Raw genomic sequence first — 20,561 nt, forward strand, 5'->3', positions numbered from 1 at the left:
ACCGAGCCGAACTCAACACCCGAAGACTAACGAACCGAACACAACACCCGAAGACTACCGAGCCGAACTCAACACCCGAAGACTATCGAGCCGAACTCAACTCCTGAAGACTACCGAGCCGAACTCAACTCCCGAAGACTACCGAGTCGAACTCAACACACGAAGACTACCGATCCGACAGCAATCCGAATAACGCCGAGCCGTGCGATACGCCAACAACGGGAACTACCGACCCATTGCCAATTCGAGTATTGCCGAGCGAGGGCTGACGATCAGAAGTTTGCCGATTTCACTATTTCCGAGCCGAGTGTTATCGACCGACTGTCAACTACCAAGCTCATCTTCTATCCGCCGATTACCACCTACTTCATACCGGCCAACCCGAGGCGATTCCACCCGAGGCTGTTCCCCAACTTTACCAACATATCAACTTATCTCCATATTATCTGAAATTTATGCTTACGAAATTATATAAAGAAAAATTTTGAAGCACAGTTCAATCGTGTCTCATCTTACTTAAGGTTTGTGGGTCCTTGAGTCGACCCTGGCAGCGGCTGAGCTAACCTCAGCCTTTGGTAAAACCACTCGTTATAAAATATAGTCCATATTCAAAAATAATGTATATTTGGTAGATATATATAAAGTATGGACCAAATCGGTCACTCCCTTCAAATCGGTTGATGCGTTGGAGAGTTATCTTGTACTCTAACCATTACACACGATGTCATAGAGGTTTTGTACGAGCTGAAGGGAGGCATAACACAAGAGGCATTCCAAGATGGCCTTGAACACATAGCAGCCCCTCACTTTCCTCTAAGGATATTGAAATCTCAACCCCATGTCAGTTAGGAATCCAGAAGGCTATCTACCAGAAGCTGTTCTGGTGAAGGAGTACTTGGTAAACACGCTTTATCTAGAGAAGTAGAGCATGCACTATTAAGGCAAACACCTTGAGAGCCTTTAATTACAGATCGTGGTTCTCAAGAATGAAGGTAAAGATATTAAGTTGGCTGCTCTCAAATTGAATGGAGAGAAAGCTCCAATAGAAGCAGAAGGACTCTGAAATGTGTTAGATATGTTCAACCTGTGGGGATTATTTGCGACGATTGTTACCAATAAATTATAGGAGTTGTAGTCCGACTACAGTAAAGGTTCGAAGAGAAAGCTGAGCATCATCAGGTGAGTTAAATACATCTTGGAAAGTTTATGCAAATCCCATACATCTGCTGGGAACTTTGTAACTTTCTTGCCATGTCGGATACCCAGAAAATCTGTTCAATCATTTGTTACTCATGGGCTTTAATGATGATAGTGAGGTGGAGGAGTTGTGCTGAGGACCTAACGGGTCAAGAAGAGTTTAAAGAAGTTTCCAGGAATCCCTTTGTGTCTAGTTCATACAACTTAAATTCCACTTTGACCCATTCCACTGCAATAGCTGCCAGGCCGCTTCTAGCCGCTTTCCACGGCAGTTATCAGGTTACGTTTGGCATGGGCAAGACTACGCAACTGAAAAAGTACCAATGGTCCATGCCCAAATGTCTAGAGGGAATTGCTAGCACAAAAAGTAACATTTTTAATATATTACTCAATTTTTAAGAGTTCTTGCTATAAATAAAGACTATCGTTAATTGTGGCATAAACGTTTGTATACTTTAAAACAAATACACTACATCTCAACATTCTGTTATTATTTCTAAAAAGATAAGAATAGCGTTAAGTTCGGCCCGTCCAAAATTGTTATACCCTCCACCAGGAACTGCATTGAAGTGAATAGGAACACTTAGTTTCCTTTCGTTTATAAATGTACTAAATTCTTCCATTTTCTACTCTCGCTCCAAAAGAGCTCATATGGGGCATCTTCGTAGTTATTTCCAAAACATGGACCAATATTTACAATCTTCCAATTGAAGTTTTGAACGCCTGGCAACACATAATATTAAATTGCAGCAATCTTGGTTCGGTTGTTTTTTAGAGTAAGTTTTCTATTATTTCGGAATACAGAATTCCAAAATTCTACAACCAATTCGGCAGAAAAATGTGATTAAGTTCTTCAAAAAATCTTAAATGAGGGCTATACCAAAAACTGAAAACTTTCAAAATACGGGGCAATATAAAGGAAATTTCTGGTGGAACATTTTATACCCCCAACTATGACCAAATACCAAATTTCAGCCATAATACCCTCCATATCATGGTGGAGAGTTAAATAAGCTTACGATTTCACTTTAAATATTCGATTCAGAACGGGGCTTCAAAGGACCTAATGTCTTCTGTGAGCATATATATTTTCATTCGCCCACCCACCCACTCTATTAATCGGAAATAATATATATTAATTCCTTTAAACTCCTGTAAGGAGCATAGGACCGCTTTATTTGTTCCAAACTTGTTATAAAATCTCAAAATTCAGCCATAATACCCTCCATATCATGGTGGAGAGTTAAATAAGCTTGCGATTTCACTTTAAATATTCGATTCAGAACGTGGCTTCAAAGGACCTAATGTCTTCTGTGAGCATATATATTTTCATTCGCTCACCCACCCACTCTATTAATGGGAAATAATATATATATTTATTCCTGTAAACTCCTATAAGGAACATAGGGCCGCTTTATTTGTTGCATACTTGTTATAAAATCTCAAAATGTTGTACTTTTAATTATTCCAACACACTACCAAATGAAATGGAATTGTGTATCAAATTGTAGCCAGTCGACTCAAGTGGAAGCCAAGTTCTGAATGCAACGAACAGTATTGTACTGAAACAAAATTCTTTTGTTTGTGCCTAATTTCCCCATAGGTTTCAGCTAATTAAAGAACAATAAAAAGGCAGAGTGCTTCCTTTAATTATCACAATCGAGTTGTATGAAAAATCTTGTTCCTCGTCATTCAGTCAAACAACCACTGCAGCCAACGAAAGGAAGGAAGGAAGGTAGGAAAGAATAAGGTATTACTTGCAAATAAAAAAACTTAATTAAATTTGTTGACATCATTAAAATGTTAAAGAATTTATGAAGTAACAACATTAAGTTAGTAAAAAGGCCATAAGGCAAGAAAAGAATAACAAAACGTGATAACAAAGTAACGAAAAATTCTAAAATAAACCAGACTTTCATTGTCCTAATAAAACATTGTTAACATTTGTATTGGGTCGACCCTTTGGTACGGAGGACAGATGTTATGCGAAGGATATGTACTAAGCAATGAGTTCTTGCGTAATCAGCTCAAATTACATTTCAATGGAATTATTCGATTTTTTCGTCTCTTTTTGACAAATTGGGTCTGGTTTGTTCTACTTGTGTTTGTGTGGGTAGGCAGGCTACTTCAACTGCAATCAAGGTGCTTCCCATTTTTTCCTATTATTTCTTCTTCCAATAAGGAACCAAGTGTGAAAGGATAACATTTCACAATGGATAGTTGTTGTTCCTGGTTTCAAATTTATGCATGCATACCCCTGCCTAAATGCCACACTTAACAATGGGGGCAACATGACCTCTAACACCCGGTGACTTTAAATGTCTAGCTACTTGGGCAACTTTTTTGTTGTTTTTGAATGGAAGTCTCATTTGGCTCCCTTCAAAATGTACAATACCACAAGGTGGCAAATAAGAAGAGTTCCGTAGCATGAGTGTTCCTCGGACATTTGTTAGTGAATTTGAAATTTAAGTATTCATAGACTGACTTTGGTGTTTTTTTGAACTCCTCATCATCATTATTGTGCTGTCATTTGGCAGTCTATAGCACATGCCACAAACTCTGACCTTAAATTGTGATATCCAGTTACAAGTACATACATACTCGTAGTTACCCTTGCAGGTCAAACAATCAAGGGTAGTAGGTGTGTTTGTATCACAAAATAGTTTATATGTATCTAGTACACCACTATCCAACACTGAAAATGCAAACAACTTCAGGTATGCATTTTTTGAAAGTACATATTGAGACTACATAAACCCTAGTTGGATTTTCTCCTGTCAGATCCAGTTCGGATTTTATCGCCTCATCATTAAAATTTGAGGCAATAAATGTAGTTTTTCGAGTTCATTATTTCTCCAAATATGTTATTCTTGTCCTTATATACTGCTTCAGAGGTTAGAAGAAGATTCGCATTGGTTTCAGAGATATAGCCCCGAATTGCCTTAAAAATTCAATATTTACTGGATCTGACCCAACAAAACTCACTAGGGTTTTTGTCTTTTGGGTTTGTACCTTCAAAAAATCCTTAGTTCAAATTGTTTTTAAAGGATTACCTTAACAATTTTGCACAGTGAACTCGTAAAACAATCAAAGGACTGTGTAACTGTCTGCGTTAAAAATAAGAATAAGAGGAAAATAATGTCAACAAAAATACAGCTGAGATAACTCGTGCGAAATTCTCTAACATCTCTCTAACGCACTCTATTTAAAAGTTAAAATACATATAAGCTTAATATCAACCCATCTATTTTACCCAATTAATACATAATGGGTCCTTTAGAATCCTAAATGATAAAAAACGCGAACTGAAATTGTTATTATAAGATTTTAACTGGTTTTGATGTAAAAATTGGACTATGACATCTTACCCGCCGATTTTTGTGCGTGATAACAGCGCGTGTGACCTTCATGAGGTAACATCCGACAACGGAATGGGTCTGATCGATTTTGCAGCGGCAAAAAAATGATGGTGAGCAGTACCAGGTTCCAACACCTCGACATACAAAAGGCCACATGGATATCCCCAGATGGGAAAACAAGTAAGAACGGAATGAAGTTCGGCCGTGCCGAACTTGTTATACCCTCCACCACAAGTTGTATTGATGTAAAATGGAATAATTACTTTCCTTTCGTGTATGAAGAAGACTTAATACTAAATTTCAGCAATTTTGGTAAAACAATGTGAGGCACCATTCTATGGGGGCTATTTCAAAATGTCGATCTATACCGACAAATTTCTGACGGAAAGTTTTTAGGCTCAAAGAAGACTAAATACCAAATTTCCTATATTTCGGTAAGAGAATGTGACTAAAACTTAAAAATTACCGAAAGTCAAGAAGTACGCTTCTATGGGAATATAGGAAGATGTGGACCTATACTGATAATACTCTTCTGGAATATTTTATAACTCTAGGAAGACGAAATAACGAATTTCAGCCATTTCGGTTGGATATTGACGTCACAATCTTCAGTATTACAAAAATCGGGAGGTACCGTTCTATGGGGCTATATGAAGGCGTGGACCTATACCGACAAATTTAAGGGGGAAGTTTGAGCACCCCCAACAAAGTCTAAATACCAAATTTCAGCCATTTCGGCGGAATATTGAGGCCAAATCGTTCAAAATACCGAAAATCGGGAGGTACCGTTCTATGGGGGCTATATGAAGGCATGGACCGATACCGACAAAGTTCTGGGGGAAGTTTTATACCACCAACGTATACTAAGTACCAAAATTCAGACATTTCGGTGTGATAATGAAGCTAAAAACTTGAAAATACCCAAAATCGGGAGGTACCGTTCTATGGGGGCTATATAAAGGTGTGGACCGATACCGACAAAATTCTGGGGGAAAGTTTTATACCCCTAAAGAAGACTACGTACCAAATTTCAGCCATTTTGGTAGGATAATAAAGCTAAAACCTTAAAAATACCGAAAATCGGGAGGTACCGTTCTATGGGGGCTATATAAAGGTGTGGACCGATACCGACAAAATTCTGGGGGAAAGTTTTATACCCCTAAAGAAGACTACGTACCAAATTTTAGCCATTTTGGCAGGATAATGAAGCTAAAACCTTAAAAATATCGAAAATCGGGTACCGTTCTATGGGGGCTATATCAAAACGTGGACCGATATATCCTATTTTCAATACCAACCATCCTGCAAGTAATAAAAACTTCTGTACCAAATTTTGACTCTCTATCTTTAAAATTGCGAGCTGTATCTTGATTTCAACAGATAGACGGACGGACTGACGGACGGACGGACGGACAGACGGACATGGTCAAATCGACATAGAATTTTATGCTGATCAATAATATATGTATATACTTTATAGGGTCTCCGACGAATATTTCGATGTGTTACAAACGGAATGACAAATTTAATTATACCCTCCATATGGTGGAGGGTATAACAAGAAGCCAGATTGATCATGTTGTGATAGACGGAAGACACTCGCCCAGTGTGTTAGATTTCCGATCGATTCGAACATCGATTCGGATCATTTCCTTGTAGCAGCAAAGGTACGCACTCGTCTTAATGTTGCGGCAAAAGTGTGATCTAACAGAGGACGGAAGCTGGATGTCGAGAAGCTGCAAACACAACAGATAGCACAAGCCTATTCCAACTGACTCACATGCTGGAAGACGGCACTGCTTGTTCCCGATAATGTGGAAGCGCAGTGGCAAAGAATAGCTCACTCACTTCAAACTGCAGCAAAATTTGTGCTGGGGTACCAAAATCCACCACCTAAAAACTATGGTACGGGAGTGTCGTAAGGCTACTGAAGAAAAGAACGCTGCATACAGAGCAACCCTGCATTCAGTAGCAACACGAAGCGCGAAAGAAAAATATCGGGAGAAGGGAGAGAGGAGAAGCGTATTTTCAGAAGAAAAAAGAAGGAGCAAGAAAAACGTGAGAGTGTGAAACTCGAGATGTTCGGGAGTCAGAATGAAGTCCGCAAATTTTACCAAAGTGTAATACACCGGTCTGAAGGGTATGGTGCAGGCACATTCCCCTGCAAAGATCATGAAGGGAATCCGGTAACTGATACTGAGGATCTGGAAGGAGCATTTTATGAAGCTTTTAGTATCGAATGTGAGCGGCGATAAAGATACACCAGAACTAATCGCAAACGACGACGTTGAATGTCGTCCACCTAGCCAAAGCGAGGTCATGACAGCAATTAATCGGCTGAAAAACAATAAAGCTGCAGCAGCTGATGTGCTGCCCGCCCAACAGTTCAAGAACAGTGGCGAAATGCTGATAAGGAGTATGCATCAGTTAATTACCGTAATGTGGCAGGAAGAATGCATACCCAACGATTGGAACCTCAGCCTCCTATGTCTCGTACACAAGGAAGGATACAAGACGGTGTATACAAACTACAGAGGCATAAGTCTGCTACCAAAGTGCTGTCAAGCATACAGTGTGGACGTCTAAAATGTATGGTCAATGAAATAATCGGGTCCTACCAATGTGGTAAATCTACAATTGACCAAAACTTTAAACTGCGCCAAATACTGGAGAAGACCCGCCTTCGGCAGCCCAATTGGATCAAAGGTGTTCCAAGCCATGTCTGAGTTTGGTATCCCTGCAAGACTTATACGATTATGCAGGATGACATTGGCTAATACAAGATCAGCAGTTAAAGTAGGAAAGAACCTCTCGTAACCTTTTGAAACAAAACGAGGTTTTAGACAAGGTGACAGTCTATCGTGTGACCTATTTAACATTCTATTGGAAAAGGTCATATGAAAAACGAATGTATATAGCGATAGAGATAAAAAACTATATACAATAATAATGTTACTGGCCTACGCAGACGATACTGATATAATAGGTCGATCAACTCGAACCGTAACAGCCACCTTTGCGAAAATTGAAAAAAAGTCTGCCAAAGTGGGTCTAGCAGTCAACGGCGCAAGATGTCCAGTAGACTCGGACCAACTGTTGATGTTCAGAATTACAATTTTGAGGAAGTAAATGACTTTTTCTACCTCGGTACCGCCATAATAATATTGGCCAACAGATGCTATTTTGGTCTAAATAAACAGTTCAAAAGCAAAACCACCTCTCGTCAGACCAAACTTACACTCTACCAGACGTTGGTACTACCCGTACTTATGTATGGATCTGAAGCATGGATACTTTCGAAAACAGATGAGGCAGAACTTGGCGTGTTTGAGAGACAAATTCTTCGAAAGATTTATGGACTAATATGGGTTGACGGTGAATACCGGCGTCCTATGAACTACGAGCTTTACCAGCTGACCGACATCGATATAGCAAAACGTATCAAACTACAACGATTGCGTTGGCTAGGCCACGTCAGCTGGATGGATAGTGGTTCCCCCTCCAGAAAGGCATTTGAGTATGAGCCACTCGACGGCCCAAGGAAAGGCCAAAACTCCGATGGAAAGACCATGTTGAAGAAGATATCACAAAACATGGCAACCATAATTGGAGAAGTAAAGCAAATTCGGCGCGTTTGGAAATCTATCTTTAGTTCGGCTTATGGAACAAGACGTTCTGTTTAGTATAAAAGCCATCTAAGTAAGTAAGGTTTAGAGTTTTAGAAGTTATACTTCCGCGATTTAAGTAAAAATAGTTTAATTACATCCTAGCATTATTTTGTTGATAAAAGCCTTATAGTGCGTGGTGCATTATCTGTGGAAATAACTGGACAATTGGTTTTGTATAAAGAAGAATGTATTCGGAAAGTGCCCAAGGACCTGTCGTTATCCATCTTAATAAAAAAGTATGAAGACCTAGTGAGAAAATGCGAGATAATGCCTCCATTCCTAAGCCTAAGCTGGAAATAATGACAGAAAATCAACGTATTAAAGTGAAAATATTAAAGTTTCGATTAATTTCAGAATAAATACTATGAAGCATTGTCCCAGCTATTGTTTAGAGTAGTGAAGCACACCATTCAACAATCAATGATCCAAAATAAGCGCTTCAGGAGTGTTGGTACAATTTTATATCGCGTTTTTTCTCCGTTGAGGAAAACACAGTCCCAATTAAGAATTAATTTACTATAAATGTTGGTTTAATATTTTTCACTTTTAAATAGGGATCGCTTAAGCGAATGTCCTACGATTTTAGAGTTTTCATGAAAAACATACAATTTTACTATTTCGAAATTATAAACTTCATTTTACTGATCTTTTTGAAATTAGCTAATTCTTTTGACCTCTAAAACTGGCTGTCATCCCCTGCCTGGGAGTGTAAGTGGGCAGGCTGCCTCATAGCTATCAATTGCTTAACTGCCCTGTCAACCTCTATGACTGTTGCAGAGTAATGTGATACCACACCTTAGAGTTTGATAGTTCAGTGTCAGTCCCAGTCAGTTTTCCGTTAATTCCTATGTTGTGGATGCTAAATGATGTCATTAGAGAATTTGAAGAAAACCTTCTGTTGATCCGAAAAACTAATCACTAATCAGATACTTTCCAGTCAATAATAAGAGATTGGTTATATAATAAGGGTTATATCAATAACCTTCACCTGGTACTCTCATTGCTGCTCTTGCATTTTCTAAGATTATCTTATAACACTGTACAACACAAAAAATAATTACAAGATAATTCGGCCAGATTATGAAAGAGGACCGAAAAAAAGAAGTCACGTGTATCGGGGTTTTGAAAGTTTACGTCGGGAAGCAACCTAAATAGGCGTGGCAAGTTCCGCCCATTTCTACAGGTTTTGAAATATTCGACATCAGATTCCTCGGAATCCTTGCAAAACTCCTCCAAAACTCTAAATCGTACTTAAACGCCAGGAATCTGCCAAAAGTAAAATCACGTTTTAGGGTTAATGTTGTACTTTATCTGAGCTTATGAAGTTTTGTCCCACAAAACTTCAATCTATATAGAAGACGTCAAAGACAAAAATAATCTCCATCAAACTTCAATATAAGTCGCCGAATAAATGAAATATGTATTTGCAATATATATCAAGAAAATATATACATCAATTTTGCCAACAAAACACCCAAATATTTTTGAATAAATTAGTTTTGTTCTTTTTTCGACTTGATGCATGAAAGTAACATGAAATTTAGTTCTAGACGAAAGGTGTTTAAAGAAGAAATATTCCACACAAAAGTTCATTGTAAGTCCTAGAACAAACTAGATATCTTAGTGAAATACTTTGTTAAGAAAATTACGTTACAAAATTAGATATTATATGTAGAAATTATTTGTTAAACTTTTAGACTCCTAATTAAAATTTATCCATACTGAGTCAAAATCTCCTAAAATACCTCACTTTTTGGGGGTGGTGTCAAAAAAAGAAATGTTCCAAATCAAATTTCGTTATGAGTCTCTGCACAAACGAAATTAGTAGCTATAATATTTAACATATCCAGAAGCTTTCGCTTTATATATATGATTTAGGACCATATTCTACCGTTTTTATTCACATTTTTGTTATCTGCGGTCACAAAATATATTTTACTGATGTTTTTTGATAATAAATTCTTTCAGAAGATTATGTGTGCTCGATCCAAACTGTTTTCGAAATATCTATGGTGAATATATATAGGCAAAATATTGATAACTCAGATCGGACCTTGAAAAATTTCGTATTTTAGTACTATAAACTAAAATAACGTCATCAGGATAAGTCATAGGTTCCTGATATTGTATGTGAAAATGCGGGGATAGTCTACGGCTATTGTCCAGTGAGTATATATCTGACATACGAGTCCTAACATCCATGGTTTTGGCATGGTCCTAAATACTCTAATGATGGCAGCTACTCCTGCTCTGATAAAATTGACTGAATTAACCCTAGAAACTGACATATATGTGTGTATCATGAATGATCATAACAAATTTAGTTAGGATATGGCTTTGTCAGAGCAGGAATAGCAGCCATCATTATAGTATTTCGGACCATGCCAAAACCGTGGATGTTAGGACTTGTATGTCAGATATATACTCACTGGACAATAGCCACAGACTATCCCCGCATTTTCACATACAATATCAGGAACCAATGACTTATCCTGATGACGTTATATTAGTTTATAGTACTAAAATACGAAATTTTTCAAAGTCCGATCTGAGTTATCAATATTTTGCCAATATATATTCACCATAGATATTTTAAAAACAATTTGGATCGAGCACACATAATCTTCTGAAAGAATTTATTATCAAAAAACATCAGTAAAATATATTTTGTTACCGCAGATAACAAAAATGTGGATAAAAACGGTAGAATATGGTCCTAAATCATATATAGAAAGCGAAAGCTTCTAGATATGTTAAATATTATAGCTACTAATTTCTTTTGTTCAGAGACTCATAACGAAATTTGATTTGGAACATTTCTTCTTTTGACATAACCCCCAAAAAGTGAGGAGATTTTGACTCAGTATGGAATAAATTTTAATTAGGAGTCTAAAAGTTTAACAAATAATTTCTACATATAATATCTAATTTTGTAACGTAATTTTCTTAACAAAGTATTTCACTAAGATATCTAGTTTGTTCTAGGACTTACAATGAACTTTTGTGTGGAATATTTCTTCTTTTAACACCTTTCGTCTACACCATTTTCACATGTAATTCGAATAATTTCATATGTAATTCGAAGAATTTCAGTTGTAATTTGATTATTTCATTTGAAATTCGAAACATTTCACTTGTAATTTGAGAATTCCAATTGAATTTCGAATTATTTCATTTGTAATTTGAGAATTCCAATTGAAATTCGAATTATTTCATTTGTAATTTGAGAATTCCAATTGAAATTCGAATTATTTCATTTGTAATTCGAATTTTTTCATTTGAAATTCGAATTATTTCATTTGTAATTCGAAATTTTCCATTTGTAATTCGAATTATTACATTTGTAATTTGAAGTTTTTCATTTGAAATTCGAATTATTACATTTGAAAATCAAAGCATTTGAAATATTTTTAAATTAAGGGTGGTGGCAACGATGATCCATTTTTAAGTTTTTTTAAGGTTGTGGATCATCCCAGAGGGTTGAGAGGGTGTTGGAAGCGTCCACTTAAAACGTCGACACAATGATGTGGAAAAGTATTATAAATAATAATAATTTAAATATGCGATAAAAATTTAATCAAAAATGTTAGAATCATATAAAGTCAGGGATTTGTTATTTTCCCAATCAAAAACCAAGGGATTGGCATGTAAGGATACACCTATATTACCCTCCAAAGTTTTTGGAACTTTTAAAAGAAGACCCGATTGCAGGAAAACGTTTTAGAGAAAAAAAGTTAATTATTACAAAATGCTTAAAAAGTCTCAAAAATATAATTTTCATAAAAAATTTTAAGTTAAGATGAATACGATCCCTTATTGATTTAAGCGTTATGGTTGGATTATCTTCACCTTAGTATAAAGAAGAAATGAGAGTATTTTTGTTTTTATCTATACTTATAAAAGAGTTCAGTAATGATGACTCACTGACTCACTGATTCACTGACTCACTGATTCACTGACTCACTGACTGACTGACTGACTGATAATCAACGCCCAGACTAAACGGCTAAAGGTAGAATCTTGAAATTTTGGGTGAGGGTCACTCTTGGTCCGAAGGTGTCAGATAAGGCTGGATTTTTGGAAATTCGAACTAGAACTGTACTAAAAGTACTAAAAGGTACTAAATATGGTACCCTTTGTATTAGGCAAACGCGAAGAGCTAGAATTCTGAAATTTGGAATGAGGTTCACTGATGGTGAGTTAGAAAGGTGTACCAAATGGTTTTTGGAAATTCGAACTATAAGTGTACGAAAAGTACTAAAAGTTACTAAATTTAGTACTATTTGGTATTACGTGAACGGATAGAGCTAAAATCTTGAAATTTGGAATGCCAATCAAGGTTAGAAAGATGAGTTGATACAAGGAGGTGGTTTTGGAAATGTGCACTCATGTGTACTAATAGTACTAAATGGTACTAAATTTGGTACAATTTGAATTAGGGCGAACCGATAAAGTTGGAATTCTGAAATTTGTGAATTTCGAAGTTTCGAAGTTCGTACATATGGGTACGAAAGGTACTAAATAGTACCAAATAAGGTGCAATTTGGATTTGGGGGAACGGATGGAGCTGGAATCCTGAAATTTAGAATTAGGATTACTGTCGGGGTGTAGGATAGAAGTATTTTGGAAATTCGTACTTTTGGGTACGAAAAGTACTAAATGGTACCAAATTTGGTACAATTTGGATTTGGGTGAACGGATATAGCTGAAATTCCGAGATTTGGAATAAGGAGTACTATTGGAGTGTGGATAGATAAAGTTTTGGAAATTTTTAGTTATACGTAGAAAAAGTACTAAATAGTACTAAATTTGGTACAATTTAGATTTCAATGATGTGATACATTTGGAATCGTGAAATTCGGAATTAAAATTGTTGTTGAAGTGTTGATAGAGGTAGGTTTGGAAATTCGTACTTTGGATACGAATAGTACTAAATGGTACCAAATTTGGATTTGAGTTATCGGATGAATCTGGAATTCTGAAATTCGGAATTAAGCTTATTGTTTGAACATAGCACTGAGGTAGTTTTGAAAATTTGTACGTATGTGTACGAAAAGTACTAAATGGTACCAAATCTGGTACAATTTGGATTTGGGTGAACGGTGAACTGGAATTCAGAGATTCGGAATAAGGATTACTGTTGGTGTGTAGGATTGATGAAGTTTTTGAAATTTTTAGTTTTATGGGTACGAAAAGTACTAAATGGTACCAAATTTTAATTTATGTGATAGGATACATTTGGAATCCTGAAATTCGGAATTACGATTACTGATGGAGTGTTGAATGAGGATGGTTTGGAAGTACGTACTTTGGATACGAAAAGTACTAAATGGTATCAAATTTGGTACAATTTGGATTACTGTGATCGGATGCAGCTGTAATCCTGAAATTTGGAATTAAGATTACTGTTGGCGTGTAGGATTGAGGTAGTTGTAGAAATTCGTACTCATGGGTACGAAAGTACTAAATGGTACCAAATTTGGTACAGTTTGCATTTGGGTGAATGGATATAGCTGGAAACCCGAGATTTGGAATAAGGAGTACTGTTTGAGTGTAGGATTGATAAAGTTTTGGAAATTTGTAGTTATGGGTAAGAAAAGTACTAAATAGTACTAAATTTGGTACAATTTGGATTTCAGTGATAGGATACATTTGGAATCGTGAAATTCGGAATTAAAATTGATGTTGAAGTGTTGATAGAGGTAGGTTTAGAAATTCGTACTATAGATACGAATAGTACTAAATGGAACCAAATTTGGATTTGAGTTATCGTTTGAACATAGCACTGAGGTAGTTTTGAAAATTTGTACTTATGGGTACGAAAAGTACTAAATGGTACTAAATTTGGTACAATTTGGATTTTGGTGATCTGATGTAGCTGCCATCCCCAATTTTGAATTTAAAATACCTGTTGAATTGTAGGATTGATAAAATTTTGGAAATTTTTAGTTATGGGTAGGAAAAGTACTAAATAGTACTAAATTTGGTACAATTTGGATTTAGCGAACGGATAGAGTTGGAATCAAGAAATTTGGAATTAAGGTTATTGTTGGAGTGTAGGATTGAGATATAGAAGTAGTTTTTGAAATTCGTACTTATGAGTGAGAAAAGTACTAAATTTGGTACAATTTGTATTGAACAAACGGCTAGAGCTGGAATCTTGAAGTTTGGAATTAAGATTACTGTTGGGGTGTAGGATTGATGAAGTTTTGGAAATTCGTACTTATAGGTACGAAAAGTACTAAACGGTACTAAATTTGGTACAACTTGGATTTGAGCGAACGGGTAAAGCTGGAATCAAGAAATTTGGAATTAATATTACTGTTGGAGTGTAGGATTGAGATATGCTACAACTTGGGTTTGAGCGAACGGTTAGAGCTGGAATCTTGAATTTTGGAGTTAATATTACTGTTGGGGTTAGTTTTGGAAATGCGTACTAAGTTTTAGAAATGCGTACTTATGCTTACAAAAAGTACTACTTTTTGTACAATTAGGATTTAGGTGAAATTATAGCGCTCGAATCCTAAAATGTGGAATTAGGTACACTTAGGGGTACGAAATGGTTCCATGTATGGTACAATTTTGTATTGGATGAACGGATAGATCTGGATTCGTGAGATTTGGAATTAAGATTATTGTTATCATTTGGTTATAACGTCCAATTTAAGAAATATGTGCCATAAATATACGTAAAAAGTTGTAAATGGCACAGGATTTGGTACAATTTGTTATTGTGTAATGGGAATTTTGAAATAATAGGAGGAGGTTCGTATGTATATATTTACATGTAAAGTACTAAATAGTTCTATAATTGGGGGAACAGATATAGCTAGAAATAAGGATGGCGGTTGTTGGGTTAGGCCGTATTTGCGCTGAGAACCTCAATTAAAATATCTCAAAAAATGTGGATTGCTCTTGATGTGTAGGCGTGACAAAAATCGAACTAAAGTGGTACGTATTAGTACACAAAATGTTTCCACCATTCTATATTATATATTGTTCTTTTGTTTTATATATTTAACGCATACGAAGTAGCGGGCACTTTGCTAGTTACAAATAAAATAATTCGATTTTCAAATATAATAATTCCAATTTCAAATGGAAAAATTCAAATTACAAATGTAATAATTCGAATTTCAAATGTAATAATACGAATTTCAAATGAAAAAATTCAAATTACAAATGGAATAATTCGAATTACAAATGGAAAAATTCGAATTACAAATGAAATAATTCGAATTTCAATTGGAATTCTCAAATTACAAATGAAATAATTCGAATTTCAATTGGAATTCTCAAATTACAAATGAAATAATTCGAAATTCAATTGGAATTCTCAAATTACAAGTGAAATGTTTCGAATTTCAAATTAAATAATCAAATTACAACTGAAATTCTTCGAATTACATGTGAAAATGGTGTAGAACTAAATTTCATGTTACTTTCATGCATCAAGTCGAAAAAAGAACAAAACAAATTTATTCAAAAAATATTTGGGTGTTTTGTTGGCAAAATTGATGTATATATTTTCATGATATATATTGCAAATACATATTTCATTTATTCGGCGACTTATATTGAAATTTGATGGAGATTATTTTTGTCTTTGACGTCTTCTATCTAGAATGAAGTTTTGTGGGACAAAACTTCATAAACTCAGATAAAGTACAACATTAACCCTAAAACGTGATTTTACTTTTGGCAGATTCCTGGCGTTTAGGTACAACTTAGAGTTTTAGTGTATTCGGGGACCTATAGTAAAATTTTATGACAAATTATTTTTTTTTGAATATTTTGATCTGCTACGATCACATTTCAATGGAGTTTTTAAAAGTTTTTGAAAAAAAGGGCCAAAAAGACCCCTTCTGTGCCTCGCATGAGGGTTAATTTTTCCATAAAAAACCCCGCATTGTTGTCAGTAATATTGCCAAAGACACTTTATACATAAAATGCAAGGATTCCAAGGAATCTGATGTCGAATATTTCAAAACCTGTAGAAATGGGCGGAACTTACCAAGCCTATTTAGGTTCCTCCCGACGTAAACTTTCAAAACGCCGGTATACGTGTCTTCTTTTTTTCGGTCCTCTTTCATAATCTGTGAGGGGTTTCTTGTAATTTTAAAAAAAGTTCGATTTTGTTGTACAGTGTAATATAAACTCGAATACGGCTCACGTCTGGCATTTGTGTCGCTGCTACCCTAGTGCGAATGGTGAGCATTGCCATCATTTCCTAGTATTATGCGGGATATGCTCCGCATTTCTCATGCTAGCCTCCCCATATAATGGTCCATTGGATGCAGTGCTTTCAGAGGGCACGTGGATTGATGAGAAGATGTAAGCTTTTCTTCCTCCTTGCAATCGTGATATCTACTACACTGAAATTAGAGAGAGAGAGACGGATATTAGTTTAAAATTCTATGTGACAACTATACAAATTCTTACCTGATCTCCGATGTGCATGTGGCGAAGGTGGCATAGTTGCCATCGCTTATCCCAGAAACCCCATTTGAGCATAAATAAGACTCATGGTCTAAGACGATGTCAACTTCAGAATTCCTGAGGGGTAGGGGAAGTTTAACAGTTCCTTTAAAGCAACCTCAGGCAAATAAAAACAACAGTCGGAGCACACGTTGTTGTTATTGTGTGATTGCATTGTTTTTTTTTAATGTGTAAAGTTGTGTGTGGAGAGGGCAACGCTCACTGAGAGCATTGATGCACATTAATATGCAAAATGAAATAATGAATGAAATAAAATAACATTTTTTAAGAAATTGTGAACTGTCAAATCAAAATTTCGATTTTGACTAAAAAATTTATCGTTTTTTTTTCGCCTTAAATCCGATTTTTTTAAAAGTCTCTCGCTTATGTACAAGCTCTTTATATATATAATAATCCCACAAAACCATATGAAGACCGGATCATCCGTTTTCGAGCTACAGTGGGCACCGCATTCCAAAATGCCATTTTGAGAAAACCGCGTTTCAAACTTCGATGTTACATACAAATCACAATGAATTTTCTCTTTCTTACGCTCATATCTCAGCTAATTTTTGACCGATCGACTCGATTTCGATTTTGTAACATTTGAAAGTGGCCCTTAAGGTCAGGATATCTCTTGGGCAAGTGAGTTCTTTCGATTTTGCTCACCACCTTGAGTTTGATCCTAAATAATCTGCACTCTCTTATTTGGTTGGATCAGGATTGCCTGCCGATGTACTTGCTGAGGAAGTAGAAGGTGTTCCATCAATCAAAATAATACATCGCGGTAAACTGCTTATTTACATTTTGTATGTGATTTTATGTACAATGTTGCATTTCGACAACTAGATCGCTTGTTTTTTATGTAACAACACCTTCTTATTGCTGCCCGAATTCTACCAATTTCGAACTATATGAACTATATTGGTGCTAACTTTTCTGGTATCGTCTCTGTAACTTAACGAAGGTATTTCTTCTGGTATGAGTATTTCTTATGTTACTTTTCCAAATGAAATTATATCATTTATGTTGAAAACTGTGTCCACGATGGATGCGCAATGGAATTCTAATCATATCCTCGTGATAAGTGTTTCTTTGGGCATGTTATTTAATATTGTTTATTTTTGGACATGTGTTAACTTCTAGTAGCACATGCTATGGCACTTTGACCTTTTGAATAAAGTGTCCAATTACAAATGTCCGAAATGTCTCAAGTGGCAGTGGTAGCACCGAATAGGACACCTTCGAAAAAAATTCTACACTTCATGGAATTCAAATTACCGCCAAAATAACAATGCCGCCTTATGATGAAAATTTATTAGTTCTGGGATGACAGTTGTTCAAATAAACGACAATAATTATGTGGACAAAAATGAATATTTGCAAAAAAAAAAACAGAACAACATTGAAAAGGAAATAAAAACTTGACCCAAGGAAGACCAACAAAAGACATCCCATAAAGAAGAAGAAGGCATTTTGCATTGAAATTATTTCCAAAAATTGTGTGGCGTGAAATTCGATATGAATCAAATGCCACGTGGCAATGTTAAATGCTAAGTGTTAGCATACCCTGCTGGCCCATTTACATTATTTAAAATAAAATATGTTTGCATATTTTTAAAGTGACTTCATATTCTCCGTGTGTTTTTTTTTAAGAGTCTATCAGCGTCATATGTTTTGTGTCCTTAAAAGAAACCAAACAAAAAAGGGTTCCTCCCCCTCTGCCTAATCATGGCACAAGGACAAACAAACACCAACCAATAAACTGTGAATTACAACCAAATTTAACTGCACCAGTTGTAATATCTTGAATTGGGATTTGTTTTCTTATTTCTTAGCAGAAACCTAAAATTGTGTGGGCGTTCTACGCATTATATCAAAGTACAATTGTGGTAAACGGTACCATTTGAACTTCTCTTCTCGTACTCCTTTTTAATACATACCGTTAATTGCCAAAGGATCAGTAGGGCATGGTGATGATGTTTCTTGTTCTCGAATTTTTGCAATAATTAACCGTATCACAAGATACCGCTTTGGGAGAGTTGTCTTGTCTGGTGTATGATCAGCAGCACATCTGTAAACTGCCTCCTTTTGATCGTATCACATCATACACATGCCATCATTCAACACACACATTCCTCGCATCTTTTGTATTCGCTATGGCCACGAGCTGTGTCTGATGACGACTACAATTGTGGCTAATCAGCGAAATAGCGTGAAAATAAGGGCTGATTCCCCTCAAGTGTTTAACGTTACTCGGAGATAATTTATTGCATCTTGTTAGCGTTGCGTTGCAATGTACGTTATTTCGTCTGCTCGTTGCAAAAGGATCCGTAAGGACAGCCTGGGTTTCTTTATTTCTGCGATATCATAATGGAAAAATCATCAATTAGGTTATTTTTTTGTTCGTGGGTCCATATGGCGTTTTTGAATACTTGAATATTTTGGTGGAGCGATAGCTCATGCCATTTCAATGGAATGGAGCGAATAAAACTGCTAATAACAGTTGGTCTGATTTAATGATATTTCGTGAAAGGAAGTTTCACTCCGTTTTCGCAACATGTGATGCGAATTGTGGCATTATTATAACCGCAAAAACTTTTGTTAAAATAGTACAAAGGATTTCGTTACCAACAGAAAAACATCGAAGTCTTTGAATGGAAAAATCCGGGTAAATGGTATATCGATGACTTATCTTCTCAACCTCGTATCATAAAAAAATTTCAGGACAAATAAAAAAACGATAAATTTTGATACTTTGTTGTTGTGTAAAAGTTTTAATGCAATTGTAAAAATAATGACTACATCTAATTCTCTAATAACTGTATTTAAACTTCTGCAATAATCTCGATGTATAAAACTCTCATTTCTCGTGAAAAATATGGCATCGGTATTCTAAACTTGTTATGCCTCTTATATCCGATGATAAAAAAATTACTCACAACGTGCACCTTGTTAGTATAACCCGACTTACACCACAAGATTTAATATAAGCATTATAACAAGTAAAAAAGTATCAGTCGGTTTTCCGATATACCCTCAGCCTGTGGGGATTGAAATACTTTTTTCCAAAAAAAAAGTATGTATTTAGGGGTTTTCAAAATTTAGGGCATATGAACCGACAAAATTGTGAATAGGATTATAGCTCAAAAATTTACGGGGATGTCGATAGATAGGTCTTTTTTACCACACAAGTCTATAATAATAATATCGCTGTAATCAGGGCCGCTTGGAAACCCTTTGGTAAAAATTGTCCAAAGCATCCTGGAACAGACCTTTAACCACACAAAAATGTTGAACATTTGTGTGAGCGGTACCCAAAGGATTGGACAGATAGGGCCCAAATTTGAACATAAACTTAGTTTCGACAATAAAAATCGCGCGTACCATTTTAGCGAATATTTTCGAACTTTTGTGGGGGAGGTACCGAAAGGAGTGGACCTATAAGCACCACCTTCGAATTTCATCTAATATTCGAAGAAATATTACGATGTTCAAAGTGCCCCTGAAAAAACTATTACTGTCGTAATTGAGGCAGCGAATACAAGTTGCTTCAACAAAAATCAAAGTGATTCGAAAGCAGGTCTTAAAGTGAATTTATCCAAAATTTTGTGTGTGATGTACCCGAATGAGTGGATAAATATAGTGCAAATTCGAACCTGATCTATATCTGGTACATATATTAGGATGTGTAAAGTATGGACGAAATCGCCATTTGACGAATAGGTCACTGTTAAATCTGCCTTGTTGCGCACATTTTTTCCCAAAAATGTTGAACTTATGTGGGGGGAGGTAACTGAAGGAGTGGACCGATATGGCTTATCTTCGAACTTAAACTAAGTGAATACAAATTGCTTCA

The sequence above is a fragment of the Musca autumnalis genome, unplaced genomic scaffold (assembly GCF_047663935.1).
Source record: "Musca autumnalis isolate F117 unplaced genomic scaffold, ASM4766393v1 scaffold_4, whole genome shotgun sequence".
Classification (NCBI taxonomy): domain Eukaryota; kingdom Metazoa; phylum Arthropoda; class Insecta; order Diptera; family Muscidae; genus Musca; species Musca autumnalis.